The sequence below is a fragment of the Onychomys torridus genome, chromosome 5 (genome assembly GCF_903995425.1).
Source record: "Onychomys torridus chromosome 5, mOncTor1.1, whole genome shotgun sequence".
Classification (NCBI taxonomy): domain Eukaryota; kingdom Metazoa; phylum Chordata; class Mammalia; order Rodentia; family Cricetidae; genus Onychomys; species Onychomys torridus.
Window position 1 is genome coordinate 46,525,964 of NC_050447.1, and position 15,584 is coordinate 46,541,547.

At 43.3% G+C, this 15,584-nt stretch overlaps 1 protein-coding gene across 1 annotated transcript in view; it reads left to right on the plus strand.

Annotated features, from left to right (window-relative positions):
• Nucleotides 1-15,584, plus strand: part of Cdh13 (cadherin 13) — a 954,417-nt gene that overhangs the window by 180,065 nt on the left and 758,768 nt on the right. The window lies entirely within an intron of this gene.

A 15,584-nucleotide genomic window follows, 5' to 3' on the forward strand; every position in this document is an offset into this window, starting at 1 on the left:
TCCTTTGTGGTCCTCAAGAGTGGCTAGCTGTGTTCTTTGCATAAGATATCTTTGCATATGATATCAGGCCTGATAAATAGGCATTTCTTGTTTTTATACATTTTAAATCTTAAAAATTAAATAAACTTCATTAATTCCTTAAGAATATCATATACGCATAGAATTTATTTTTGTAATATTCATCCCCTCCACTGCTTCCCCTAAATTCTCCTACAGCCACCCCTTCCTCATCCTGACCTCATGTTCTCTTCTGTTTTCCTTATCACTCATTGAGTCCAGTTGGTGCTGGCTGCCTGTATGCTCATGGGTATGAGACCATCCTGGAACACAGCTGACCTACCAGGGGCAACACCAACAAAGGAAATAGGCTTTGCATCCCTCAGTAGCCATCAGCTGTCTGTAGCTCTTTGGCTGTGGGTGGAAGTTCCTGGGCCCCTCTCACTATGGTAGAACTTTGAATGGGTTGGTTTTGCATAGGTTGTGAGCAGGTTACTATAGCTGCTGTAAGTTGGTGAGTGTAGAAGTAATGTCATGAATAGTGGATACTCTTTTACCCCAGTCTTTTCTGACCTCTGGCTCTTATGATCATTCTGTTCCTTCTTCCATGATGGTCCTTGAGCCTTGTGAGAAGGGATATGATACAGATACCCCACTTAAAGGTTGAGCATTGGACATTTTTTGAACAGATTAAAAAAAAACCAAAAAAGTGTATATTTTATTTGTTTGTTTATAAGTGGTAAAGGGGAAGAGTTAAGGGATGGAAGAGTATGCCCTCATCTTTTAAAAATCTCCTCATGATTAGTTACACATGTATTTATGTTCACAGCTGCCCAGTCTCTCCATACCTTGACTCTCTATGAAGGCAGGGGTGTGTCTGTTTCTTTGAGCATCATAATCTTATACTTGATACATTTGTTGAACGAATCAGTGAATCATTCCAAACACAGAGAAAGGCCCATTTAAACTGTGTTCCACACACATGGGGGTGTCTATGGAAACAAACTCACTCAGTGTGGTAGTTTGACTTCTCTGAAATTCAGACTTTTCTGGTGACAAGATGTGGAAGGAGCCAGCATCAGCAACAATGTTCTGCTTATATCCTTCCAGAAGAAGGTATCTTGGTTCTGCCATGGGCAAGGCTTAGAGAAAATGCTTTGCAAATCTTCCTGGGAATGGAAGTGGAACCCTGTCTTGTGACCTGGTTTCTGTTTGCTCTCCATCAACATCCAGGGCTCTGCTTTTCAACTTCTGGTCTGTGGACCTGACAACATGTCAGAAAAACAGATGGTCAGGCCCAAGCCCACACTCACAGAGTCAGAATGGGAGACTGCATATGACCAGGATCCCAGCTGATCATTGGCCTGTATACTCCAGGGACTTCTTTGCAGTCAAGGCTTGGGATATGCAAAGTTTCAACATTTCAGAAATATCAACTGAAATCGCACATTCATCCTGAGCTGGTTCGACATTGTTTCTTTGAGATAGAATTCTACCAAATTAGCTTTGTGGTTAATCTAAGAGACTTCCATTTGGCAATTATATATCTTTGGAGTTTCTTCTTCTTCTCCTTCTTCTCCTCCTCCTCCTTCTTCTCCTCCTCCTTCTTCTCCTTCTCCTCCTCCTCCTCCTCCTCCTCCTCCTCCTCCTCCTCCTCCTCCTCCTCCTCCTCCTTCTCTTCCTTGTTCTTGTTCTTCTTCTCCTTCTCCTCATCTTTCTCCTCCCCCTCCTCCTTCTTCTTTTGTGGTTGAGGTAGTTGAGGTGGGGAGGTCCTGGAAGATGGTGTAATTAAGAATAACTGCAGTTTTCCTGGAAGAACAAAGTCTTTCAAGGAGTGAGAAGTATCAGAAGGAATCAAGGTGACCTAGAACACAAAGGTCTTCTGATAATGTGGGGAAAGGGGGCTGCTAAGACAAGGACCATGGCTGAGGACCACACTGCCCGGAGCAAAGCCAATCCTACAATCCTGTAAATATTAGACATAACAGCAATAGCATCCAGGTCTTTCCATTTAGGAAACAGAAGGAGGAAAAAAAACCACACACATTCTCAAATAGAAACATTCCTGCTGATCAGCATGACATCATGGTGCTACCACTGCAAAGGCGGCCTTCCTGATGATTAATTGAAGTTATCACCTTTTGTTCAAATGCTCTAGTCCTTGTTTTGTTTTGTTATATAGCATCAAAGGACAAAGAAGACTCAGGACTGTGGAATGACTTTTCAAGATGTGAGCACATCCAGGAACATCTATGCTCATGGACTCCCACAGTTAACAGTGAAATTATATCAGGGACGACCTTTCCAAGGGATAAAACTCATTATCACGTGGAATGTAATAGCTATAAAAGATCAACACTTGGAAGCCAAAGCAAAATCTCACATATGATAAATTAATTAGAATAGAAGTTACACAAATCCTAGACCTTCTCTGTGACCCTCATCTTATAATTACCTCTCCTTTTAAAGCAAACTGGAATCTTTTATGTATGAAGATGGTACTGTTGACCCTAAGTGCATTAAGAGTCAAGGAGATATTTTTCACATACTGAAAATAAGATTTGATTGAGTGCTTGCAAGTGGCCTAGTGAAATCTCATTAAACCACTGTTTATTTTAATTCTATATAAATGACAGAATATTAGCCATTAATTATGAGCCTGAAACCAGTTCAAAAATAAATTTTTCAATGTCTGGAGCTTCCTTTCCCACTGTAATGAACGCGTGGCAATATCCACTTAGAGAAAGCAGATATTCGTGACCACTGAAGTGTAGTCATTTTCCTCTCCTTCTTCCTTTCCCTTCTCAATGCCTGTCAACATGATTGTAAAAAAACAAGAAGAAAATGTAGTCTATTAAATGTACTTGTAGCTGGGAAGGCTGCATACCATCCACACTTATAATTACATTATGAATCGTGTGCAAGACCCACAGTGAAAAATACACCTTATTCTCTCTTTAAGTATTCCTACCACAAAGAAAACAAGACAAGACACAACACAGTAACAATCCTGAAATTGTCTCTGTGTCATTTCCATGTCACAGTAGCTCATACATCTGCATCTGCTGACATTATACAAATAACTGTACATTCTGAAATAAATGGATAGAGAAAACATGAGTCTCTGCAGCATCTACCAGGCACCAGCCATTGCAGTCCTATACAAACCTGACTGCAGCATGGATGACAGGCAGATTTGAATTCAGACAACTCCAACTATGTGGCAGCGGATGCTGAAGAGGCTGCGTTGGAAAAGATGCTGCTGTTGGGCTAGCAAACATCATAGAACATCAGCAATGGATTACCAAGATGAATTTATTGTGGAAACAATCTTAGATGCTAGTCAGTGGGAAAACTGATATTAGAGACCAGTTTCCAGTCTGGAAGCTTCCCTTCTTGATAAATGTCAAAATATGGATAGTTACATGACATGCTTCCCACGCACCATGCTCATCAGTGTGGGGTCTTTAACGTGTACAGTGCTGCTGCAAAACCATCAACACTGTCCTTTTCACACATGCACCAAACTTCAGGCCTGCAAAAGAAGCTACCTCTGTGCCTCTGACCCTCTGTAAGCGACTCATGCAATTTACGCAGCTTTTATAATCACTGGAGATGAACAGTCCCTCTCTGTTCTTCTCTGTTCTCATCTGTGTCTGCAGAAGAGCCTGATGTTAACTGGTGTCGACTCCATGACTTATGTCTCCAAGCCAACCCATAGAAGCCTCAGGGACGCCCTAGCCAGGCCTGGTAGGAAATCTCAGAACTCTGCAAGGCTACCATGTGGCAGCTATGCCAGAGAGAGAATGGGTACTAGCCATGAAGGGCTCTTCTTAGTTGATAAGATTATAATGTGAAAAGACCCTACATGGGAACCCCTAGGGGACACATAATAATGGGATTGGCATTTTGTATTTAACAAAACACCTTTCTGGAAAAAACGCATTACTTGCTTCGTGGGTGGGGAATTGTTTCTGAACCCAATCAGGATTAGTCACTGGCCCATGACTATCTCATTTTTAATAAATAATAATTTTCTCAGCTCTGTGTTAGCCAGTTTGCCTGATTTCAGAGGATAGGCTACCAATGCACTGTATTTCCTGTGTTAATCAGTCTCTGAATTAGATTAACTCTTGCTAGACCAAGTCCACCGCTTGCTGTTGGGCATTTGGAGACCTGTTTCTTCCCATTCTGTAGGCTGAACACATCTTTTGTATGAATTTAAAAGTCAGGGCCTTGTGTATGCAGAGCAGAGGCCTGAATTAGATAGCCAAGCTAAACCCAGTCCTTCGTCATTTTGACAATAGGAGAAGCAAGAAATGAATCTTAAAATCACCTGAGCTCCATTAAAGACTCTTGTGTATTTCTTCTCCTCCATTTGGCCAGAAACCAGCTGAGGCCAAGTGTGGTGCCAGGGATTCCTGACATAGCCATGTGGTCCTAAAGGAAGGGAGCTAAAAGGTGGTTGGGAATGTGAGCTTAGCAGTTGGCACTAGTCCCACCTAGCCTTTGATCAGCTGACCAGCTCTGGGTCCGAGTCTCAATTTTCTTTGATTGTCACATACTTAAGAAAAGTTTCCTCACATAGGGACTGGGATGTTGCTCAGCTGATGTAGTACTCACCAGCATGAATGGAGAATTGGCGTCTATCCCTCACCCCCACCCCACCTCCATACACATGGCCATGGTGGCACATGCCTATAATTCCAGCACCCCAGGCTGGACAGAGGCAATAATATGAAAGGTTCAAGGTCATCCTCGTCTACATAGTGACTCTGAGCCTGGTCTGGGATACATGAAATGCTGTCTCAAAACAGATAAATAAAAGAAAAAACATCTCATCCACTTGGCTCTATGGAAACAATATGTCTGTCTTCATTGAATGATTTGAGCAATGTTCTGCTTTACAGTGGGGTCTGCAAGCTGATCCCCAGCCCAGATCCCATTGGCTGCTTGCTGTGTCCAGCATGCAACCTATGAATGGGTTTATGTGTTTAAATGGTTGCTGGTTGCATTTCAAGTACTTCTTGAAATGGGGCTACAAATTGGCCAAAATTTCCCCCATTATTCTACAAAACCTAACACATAGTCTATTTGATCCTTTAAGAAAATGTCTGTGGATCCCTTTCTGAAGTAATCGAAGCTCTATGTGTCATTTAAACTATTCTGGTCGTCACATTAAATGATATAAAAAGAAACAGGTGATGTTCATTGTAATACATATCCTGGAGCCCAGTATCTCCAAAATGTTATGTGGTTTTAACATACTGTCAATATGTAAGTTAGGAATAGGGCTGGGAACACAGATGGTCCCAAGGTTAAGAGCACTTGCTGCTCTTGCAGAGGGCTGGAGTATAGTTAGTTCCAAGCACCCATGTTAGGTGGCTTAGTAATGTCTGTAGGTCTAGCTCAAGGACATCTGACTCCCTCTTTTGGCCTCTTTATGAATCTACATACACATGGCACACATACTCACACACACACAGATGCATGCAAATAAAAATTAAAAAATAAAAGATAGAGATGAAGTATCTTGAGATATTTATGTGCTAACGCTTTGGGTTCCAGTGTGCATTCTGCACCTCCCGGCGCCATCAGGTAGGACTCATTACCTCTTCAGTGTTCCACACACATGTGGCTGCAGGCCACTGTACTGGATGGCAGCAGCTTTGTAGAATTTTGAGCGATTCATGCTCCTTTGAATATTCACAAAGAAAGAGCTCTACATAAATCCCGTTTCATCTTTTCAAGGTCATGCTACACCTGGACTTAAACTCACTGTTGCACCAAATTTAGATGTAGGGGTTTCATTTAAAGCCACAGATGAGGTCACCACCCTCACTTTTAGCTTGATGTGCTTCCTAGGAACATGAACCCTGCACTGTTACTCATGACTGCAGAGATGAAGACGGCTCCCCTGCTGGTCTTACCCTTGCTGTCATTTCTGCTGCTGTATATTAAGCTTGCACGTGGCCATTGATGTGTACAGCCCTATCTTCCTACACTGCTAAAGATGCCTCTAGCCACCAGCAGGACTCTGTTCCCCACTCTTGGCCTGAGATGGAAGTTTCTGCAGGCTCAAGGTCTCTGCTCACATACAGGAGGGAGCTGGAACCCACCCTGTTATGATAAGCGTGCCACACATTGAGGGCTTTTAATTCTTGCCTAGGGTTTCATTAGTGCCATCAGTCTATGACAATAAAATGAATACATGTCTTGGTCTCCCTAGGATGTCTTCTCTACAGGCACCCCAGGAGATCACATTTCTGGGCCCTTAAGACTCCTTGTAGAGGAAAACATCATTTGCTGCAGTAGCCTAGGGCCTCAACTTTCCCATAATTAGCTCCCAGCATGTGTCAAGTGTCTTCAGTATAATGGTTGAAAGGCTTTTGTCCTTTGTGACTAGAGTGAGGTATGGGCTTAGTTTATGAAAGATGCCTCTCCTGCAGGAATTTAGGGCATGGATGACTGTTGGTGGGTGAGTTGTCTCACATGGTAGAGTCTGAGGACTTTCAAGTCCTTTGTCTCTGGACTCTAGCACCAGAATTTCTGAGTCCAATGATCAACATTTCCAACAACATCTGTAAAAGTTACTTTTCTCATTGTTGAGACAAAATACCTAACCAAACAACTTGAGGAAGGAAGGAAGGCTCACAGGTTGAGGGTACAGTCCATCATGGCAGCAGGAAAGTGAGACAGCTCTCTCCTTTTGATGCAGTTTGGAACCTCACCCTCTAGAGGGCCGGTACACACTTTAATTAACATAATAAAGAAAATTCCTCACAGGCTTGCCCAGAGATTTGTCTCTAAGACATTCTAGATCCTGTCAGGTTGACAGTCAACATCATCACAACCTTCCAGGGACTATGGAAGGTGAATCCTAGGGACCAAATTTTTGGAACCATTGATCCAAAATTCAGTTGAACTACACATCTTTGAGATTCCCACTGAATCTGTCTTCAAGTCTGGATGGACTTGCCTGTGTGCAAACCTTCCCAGAGAAGCTATTCAGTCAGGGCTTCTCCAACTTCAGTCTTGTACATGGTTTTAAAAACTACAATTGCTTCCTCTTTAGTCATTACTAGCTCCTATTTAAGTCAGATTATGATGTTGTGCAACTATATCTGAAGAGGATGCTTTCTATCAGCATAAATAGAAAGTCAATATCATTTGCTATAAATAGGAGGCAAGCATTAAAATAAGGTACAACCATGAATTTAAAAGAAATGCTTTTGAGGATACCACCTAAAATTATCTCACAGACCAGAGCACTGAGAAATATTAATGAGAAAGAAGGCCAAGCAGAAATAGATCTGTATTTTCAAAAGAATACAAATACATTCGGGGTAATAGAAGTCACATCATTTGGGATAGTCTGCTGCCTCTGAATGCAGACAACACCCACCGTTATAAGGCGGCTAGTGCCAGTCCCTGAATTCTGTGATATTTCTGGCTTGCCTTAGGAGGGTCCGCCTCTCCTCATCCTTCTTTGTGGCAGGATGAGCAGAATTCAGCTCAGCCAATAACTACATTCCCATTTGCATTTTCATAACCAGCCCTTCAGTTCCCCAGGTGTGACTTTCATTTTTAGAACAGAGTTATTCAGTGAATGGATATGCAGTCCCTTTAAAGGGGCATTTATCACCCTTGACGAATATTATTGAGGAGTCTTCATTGTCTTTCTTCTAATAGCAGCTCAAATTCACTATCAAGATTAAGAGGTGGAGCCTAGAGGAGCTTTGCTGAAACAACTTATAATAAAATGGATTACAGTCTTAAAATAGGGAATGGATCAAATGGGGATCACGCAAATCAACAGAAACACTCCCGAGTTTCTTGGAAGCAGTAGGAGCACTGTGGGTAAACCAGGAGGACGAGATGCAGGAGAGTAATAGGTCACCTGGGCTGTCAATCGGGAGAGCTGGGTGACCTTGAGTAGGAAGCAGGAGCCTCTGAATCCCCAGTCCCTTGTGTGTAAAGCAGCAGTGGCGAGGGTGGGGCTAGGGTGTCTGTAGAGATGGCCTATGAAGGTAATGTGGAAAAGTCCACAAAACACACTTCCCTGTCAAAGAAGTAAGGAAATGTCTATCTATCATCAATTCAGGAACCTGTAAGACTACGCCCAGGACCTGTGATTCCCTAGGAGGACTCAGTTGAGTTCATGTCTAAGATTCATTGCAGTGACATTTGTATGTAACAAAACTAGCCCAGGGCAAAGGTGTCCAATATAGCATCCAGAAGGAACCAGTAACAAGTTCCCAGGGTCCTCTCTAGGAGACTCATATAGGATGGGTGTACTTGCCCCAGCACACACCTAAGCTTCACCAGGAAACTCACTAGAGACTCAGTGTACAGGGTTTTTACTGGGGAGTCAATGTGTAGACACCTTTCCCGGGTGTGTGTTTAGCTGAGCCCATGTTGCCTATATATGCTTCAGGTACAGTGAGCTGCTCTTAGTGGCTATGGTGGAGGGAACCGTACAAGTCTCAGCTACCAAATGTCAGAGCAGGCTCAAGCTTGCAGGCAGGCCTTTCAGGATGTTGGCTCCTATTTGTTAGGTTAGGTCCTTCCTGCTCAGATTCGTCATGTGCCACAGATATCCCTCGCCTGGCCCTGAGCATTTCCTGCAGTGCTGGCTTCCAAGTGTCCTGCTCTAGTCCAGTCAATCTATATGTCCTTGCAGCAAAGCTTCTACCTATAATACATGGCTGTGTCCTCCTCCTCACTGATAAAGCTCATGTGATGTCTGATCCCTGCCACTGGGATCTAATTTTCTTACAGACTCAGTGTTCTCTGAATTTTTATTTTCATTTTTGAATGCACATGTGCCTATTTGCATGTGTATGTATATGTATGTGCACGTGTGTGTATATGTGTGTGTGTGTGTGTGTGTGTGTGTGTGTGTGTGTGTGTGTGTATGTGTACCCATGAAGCCAGAAAAGGACCTTAGGTACTTCTTGTTCACTAGTCAATTTTCTTTAGGTGTTGAAAAGCATATTCAGGTAATACTAAACTTATAGAAAATTCACCAGATAATATGAAAGTGCTAAGTGGCTTTTCCAGCTTCATCCTGTATCTTTCCACAGTTGCCTTTTCTTTATATGAGGCTAATTCAGAAATGGCTCTTTCACAGAGGCTGCAGAAACACTTGGTCTGGTTGGCAGCAGGGGGATTATGGAGGATTTTGTTTTCAGCTTTTGGCCTAGGTTCACCTACTAGTTTTCAGACTCTATGCTTGACATCGCCAGCAAAGGTGTGGTTAGTTTGGCTGTTGGTGTGGAGGTCCTGTGACCTCTGGATACCAGTGACTTTAGTCTAACCACACTGTAGATGTTTATTAAAAGGGTTAGACAGCCAACATTGCTGGTTCTGCAGGCCACACAACCTCTGCCCCTGCTACTGGATTCTACTGTTCCAGTGTGAAAGTGAATGTAGACAGTAGACAAATCAACAGTCACTCTTTGTGCCAATGAAGCTGTATTTACAGAAAGAGACAGTGAGTCAGATGTGGTCTGCAGGCTGTGGTTTTACAGTCCATGATTCTGCTAATAGGGGATTAGAACAAGGGTTCAGAAGACAGAAGACAGTATGATTCTGCAGGATGCTGCCCTCCCCTGGGGTCTATGGACATGGTTCTGTAGGATGCTGCCCTCCCCTGGGATGGACATGGTTCTGTAGGATGCTGCCCTCCTCTTGGGGTGGACATGGTTCTGCAGGATGCTGCCCTCCTCCTGGGGTGGACATGGTTCTGTAGGATGCTACCACCCACCCTGGGATGGAGCATGGTTCTGCAGGATGCTGCCCTCCTCCTGGGGTGGACATGGTTCTACAGGATGCTGCCCTCCCCCTGGGGTGCAGTAGGGGGTCAGTTCCTCTTTCCTTGTGATACTTTCTGCTGAGTCCTCTTTTAGCCCTTCAGACTCAGGTGTGGTGACTGCCCAGTGCCACAGCACTGTCTCCCGATACTCTGACCCTATCCTTTGGCCATGACCTTGACCACATTGTTACTGTTGATAGTTCTTGTATCCAACTCCTCTCCCTACCTCGGTTAGAGAGCATTTGAATATCCTGATGGGGCTTGGGGTACCCAACACTGACAGGATTCCTGAGACATTGTACTTCTGATGATAAAACACGGAGGGCCCTAGGCTCTGCAGATCACTGTCCACCCTAGGACTCTGTCCTTCCTCCTCCCCTGTACAGTCCAAAAGCTGTCATCACAGCCTCAGAACCCTCATCTATGGTGATGGCCTTGCTGGCCACTCAACAGATAAAGTGTCTAACATGGTGTGTCCCTCTCTGATAAACAGTCCTTGCCCTTGAAAAAGGTCTGTCAAACTGACTTTTGGCTTCCTAGGGAGACTCTAGTGGGAAGGCTGTCCTTGTTAATGTATTTTTCACTGTGTAATTTTTGAAGATGAGCCCTTCTCCTCCAGCTTTTACTATGGGGGAAGATATACTATTTTCCCCTACGAAGAATCAGACTTAACTTTGAAAGCAGGAGGATTAGCCGAAGCTTTGAAATAGTGTGTGAGTCTAGCTCGGCTTGGAAATATCCAAAGGACTGACTCATGAAATTTCAGGTAATTGAACTTCTGGAGGGAAGCAGACATGATAATAATAATTTTCAAAAGTTCTTTGTAAACTATTCCAGCTCAGACCTTTTTAATTCTGTCAGCTTGGAACCTGCCGGAAGTTTGATTGTCAGGGAAGAGACTGGATTGCAGGCAAAGCACTTTGCAGTTTGATAGCAGAAGGGTTCCTGACTTAGTGGTTTATATCCATCCACCCCTTGTTTGTTTGGTTTTATCGAGCAATGGGCTTAAGGGTGTGGAGGAGAACATGACATGGGCATGAACTCAGGGCTGCCTTTATCACTTTAACATACCTGTGCCCTTGAACACATGGGTTAAACAGGAAAAACTTGAGGCTGTGAAAAAAGTAACTTGATTATCACAGCTGGCAGACACAGGATTCCCAGGAGCTAGAAGAAAGTCAATAAGGACAAAAGAGGCTTGGGTAGAGGGTGGGTGTGGTCTTACTGCAACATGAAAAGTTTCTCAGCATCCCATTGAAGGAAGACTCTTGTGTGAGTGTGCACAGCTACACATGTTTGTGGAGGACACAGGACAACCACAGCTAGTATCCTTCATGTGCTGTCCACCTTGCTTTTGAAGCAGTGTCTCTCACTGGCCTGGAGCTCACCAAGTAGGCTAAGCAGACTGGCCAGTGAACTCCAGGGATCTGCCTGCCTCTACCTCCCCAATGCTGGAGTTTACAGGTGTGTGCTAATACACCTGGCCTTGGTGTGTGTGTGTGTGTGTGTGTGTGTGTGTGTGTGTGTGTGTGTGTGTGTTGGGGAGTGGTCTTTGGGATACAGAATTCAAGTTTTCTTGCTTGCAAGGCAAGTGCTTTAAAGATGGCACCATCTCCCCAGTCCTCAGAGAACATGCTTATCCTAGGAGTATTCAGAGATAACAGTGAAGACTCAGATACCCACAGAAGCCAGGACAGGATGTAAGTGGATGGAGAGATCTGAGTGCAAGAAAAATCTACGCAGAGACACAGATGCATGCCTCAATTCACTTTTATGTAGAACTTGGGCAAACTGGGGTCACACACAAAAGCAAATGGCTCTTTACATAGACCATGGTCACTTGGGGTCACCATAGATCGTGAGTCACATGGGGACTGTTGCCATCTTTAATTCAAATCTCAGCGCTGTCTAAATTTCAATCTCTTAAACGGAAACTCTTGATGTTTAAATAGTATCGGGGGGCTTGCAAATTGAAGACCATCCAGCAGATACTGTGGCCCTGAGGAGCCTGGGAGTCAATAGTCTGTAGCCTCTCTCTTAGTATGGGCAGGACCTTGGAGCATAGTCTATAGATGGAGGAGGCCAGCCTGGCTGTCTCTAACTGTAGACAAACTTTCAAGGTCAAATTGATTATCCTCCAGCTTAGTACAGCAGCAGCTCCCTAATTATGTCAGAAGGCAGGATTATCTCTGATCATTTGAGCTAGGACTCTGGGTAATACATCAAAAGCAATATTTAAATAACATGCGGCCATGAATCGAGAATTCATGGCATTTCTCTGACTATAAAGCCAGATTGTGGTATCTAGTTTTCCCCATTAGTAGATGGGTTTTCCAGGCTGTTTTAAACTCATATTAGTGTAATCCAGTATTCTATTACAGGATCTCACTGTGAGGTAGCAGGCAGCCCTGTGGTTCCTACTTAAAGACCTTCCAAAAAATTGCCCAGACAGTTCAGATTTAACAGTTCAGATTTATCTAGTTCTGTCAGAGAAGCTTGTTCAGACCCAACTATACACATCTCTCTCAAAACCAGTATTCAGTGGTTTCACATCAGTAGCTTGAAATCAGTCACAATGATAGTATTTACACCATGGAAATGGGCAGGCACACAAGCAGAAGCATTTCTTTCTTGAAGAGTTGATTTACACAATTACCAGGATTACCCTGGGCTACTCTCTCTGCTGGAGACCTCCTCTGCTGCTCCCTTGAGATCTGAGTCTAGTTTACATTTTCTTTAAATATTATATTGAAATCTTAGTTGTTATTCTAGAAATACAAAACAGGAAAAGGTTGCACACATCAAATTAATTTGTTTATTTATGTATGTTGTGATACCGGAGATTGAACCTCCAGCCTCATGTAGGCTAGTCAGTTACTCTATCATGTAGCTACATCCCAAGCCCATGTATTTTTCTCTCCTTCCTTCCTTACTTCTTCTCTCTCTTCCCCTCTCTCTCCTTCCTTCCTTCCTTCTTTCTTTCATTTTTTTTTTTTTGAGACAGTGTTTCACTAAGATTCCCAAGCTGGCTTTGAACTTGCTATCTTAATGTCTCATCCTCCCACAGAGCTGAAATGAAGGGCTAGAAAACCAGTTAAGGCAGTGCATTTCTTTAATCCCAGCACTTGGCAGGCAGAGGCAGAGGCTATCTAATCTCTATGAGCTAAGGGCCAGTCTGGTCTTCATTGCAAATCCCAGTCCAGGAGACTTGGCTTCAAATGAACATTTCTTACTTTTTATCTTTCCAAAAATTCTCACTTTAAAGAAAAATAAAGTTGATAGAGAACCCCAGGAATTGTTTAACCATTGCTCAGTCTTCAGATATCTGAGTCCTGATTAGTGCTCAGTCATTGCTTGGAAGAGCCAGTGTGTGGTCCTTCCTAATAGATATCTTTTGTTTAAAACAGAAGGGTTCATGAGCAAAATAAGCCATTTTGGTGTGGTCTAAGACAGTGTTTCCATAGCCAACTTCTTCCTGCACCCATTTCCTTAAATCCCCCCTCCTCCATCCCCTGACACCTCCCACGTCACTGAGAGTAAGTATGTCTGTGCCAACCATTCCTATTCCTACTGCTCCTTCAAGCCATGGACAGTGCCTTACTGATTTGTATTTCTCTTAGCACTGATAGAGAGCTGGACCAATGACTATTATACCAATGAGTGAATCCATGAGAATATGAATCATTGGTATCTAAAAAGCAGTCCTTGTATTGCCTTCTGATCTAGAGCAATTTGTTAACATAACAAGACACAGATTTTAAAGAGAGAAATGAAGAATTTTCCTTTATCCTGAGGGGCTTGTGGCATGCTGGAACTAAATAGATTTCCTGCCTTCAGTGCCATTTTTGCCAGGTTTCATTCTTTCTTTTCTGGAACTTTCTTGAGTGAGAACCTTTTGCAAGGAAAATGCAACAACCCATTTAACAAGATAGACATTTAGTTCAATAGAAGAATTTTCCTTGTGTGGAAAAAAAAAATCACCAAAAGGACTTTGCCTCTGAAAGATAATTAATAAAAACCTGCCCATGTGTTGACAGATCTGACATCTTGTCTAATGCCTGGCAGAGAAGAACGTAAGGTGTGTCACAGTTAGAATAAAATGTTCCACTTTGCAGCGAGGCCAAGGAGGAACAATAATTATTTTTAATCTAGAAAAGGTCAGAGTCTGGTTGTTAAATTGACACAACATTGGGTCTGGAAATGTGTCTTTTCTAAACATTGTAGTCTTTCTGAGATTTCCCTGATCTCAACAGTAAATATTGTTGGGAATGGGAGGGATTGTGGTAGGGCATTTTCTTAATTGTCCAGTTGTGGTGATAAAAGAGCTGACAATTTAAGGGAGAGGGGAGCATTTTGCCTCACAAGTCCTCATGGGGGGGGGGGGTTAAGTAGCTGGTCACATTGCATCCACAGTCAAGGAGCAGAGAAGAAGAGGGGAAATGGGGAGGAGGGGGAAGAGAGAGGAGGAGAGGGGGGAGTGGGATGGAGAAATGAGGGGAGGGATGGAGAGACAGAGAGAGGGAGAGAGGGAGAGAGAGAAGCTTGTATGCTTGTTCTCACAGGCATACCCAAGGCTTTTCTTTTTGTGATTGTAGATATTGTCCAGTTGCTGATACTTATCATCATGGACAGTTTGGACTTGTACAGGTCTATTTGTAGAACTTTACCTTCCTTCACACCAGTATTTCACATATCGTAGGCTGACTAACAGCCCCAACACACCTTTGAATCCTAATTCACAGAATATGTTGATGTCATCGGGTAACCTCGAGAAGTAAGATTAACCATAGCAATCTTTTTTGAGGCAGCCGGTTAGCAATGAGATGCAGAAAGCTGATGTTGATAGAAGAAGAAAAAAAAGAATGAAAAATAGGAATGATCGAGACACTCTCCTAATGGCTTCCAAAATGGAGGAAGGAGGCCTTGAGCCATGGATGTTAGAGGCTGAGCTGGGAAGGAGAGGAAACAGATTCTCCCAAATGCTCATGGCCTGTGAGCAGACTTTATGACTGGACAGTAGTGACATGGTTTCTAAGCCACGCCAGGCAGACACTGCTTTTCTTTAAATGCACTAAGGCACATTCTTGTGCGTATTTATTTCCCTGTTGAGTTTTCCATCTGAGCTTGTTTGATTAATCCTGGAGCCTTAAACAGAAAGAGTTAATTCTTAAACAAAAACTGATTTCACTGAATTGCTTCTGGCTGGGTTGGAAGCAGACAAGCCTCACCAATTCAATCCCATTTTGAGACGACAAAACACCTTCCAATCATCTTGAGAACAACGCCATAGCTTGTTATTCCTGTGGGAGAGGTTCCCATCTCTTGAACTGGCAGTGCAGTATTTACATTTACCAAACCTCCGTTATGGAACATTCTTCCTCATAGTTTGCCACTTGAAAAATTTCAAATCGTTTTTCCAATACGGCCTTATCTGTGATGCAGTCCAAGCATCCTCTCTCACCTAAGAAGTGCCTTATCCCTTCCTCCACGTTTCTGCCGCACCTAGTACATGCTGCAAGAGAATACAAATAACATTAATTGTCGCGTAGAGCAGATGCAGGAAGCCAATCGCTGTCCTAAACCTTTTCATCCAGGGGCCTTTCTGTCTAAACAAGTAGATCCATTAGTTTGCTAGACAAACGAGGAAACAGAGGCACAGGGGAGCTGAATTCAGCTTGTCTTAGGGTCCCACAGCAAGTGGCAAGACTGGGATTAGAACCTGTATTGTTTTAGTTCAAGTGTCTTCACCTTCAACTAGCTAATTCCCTCC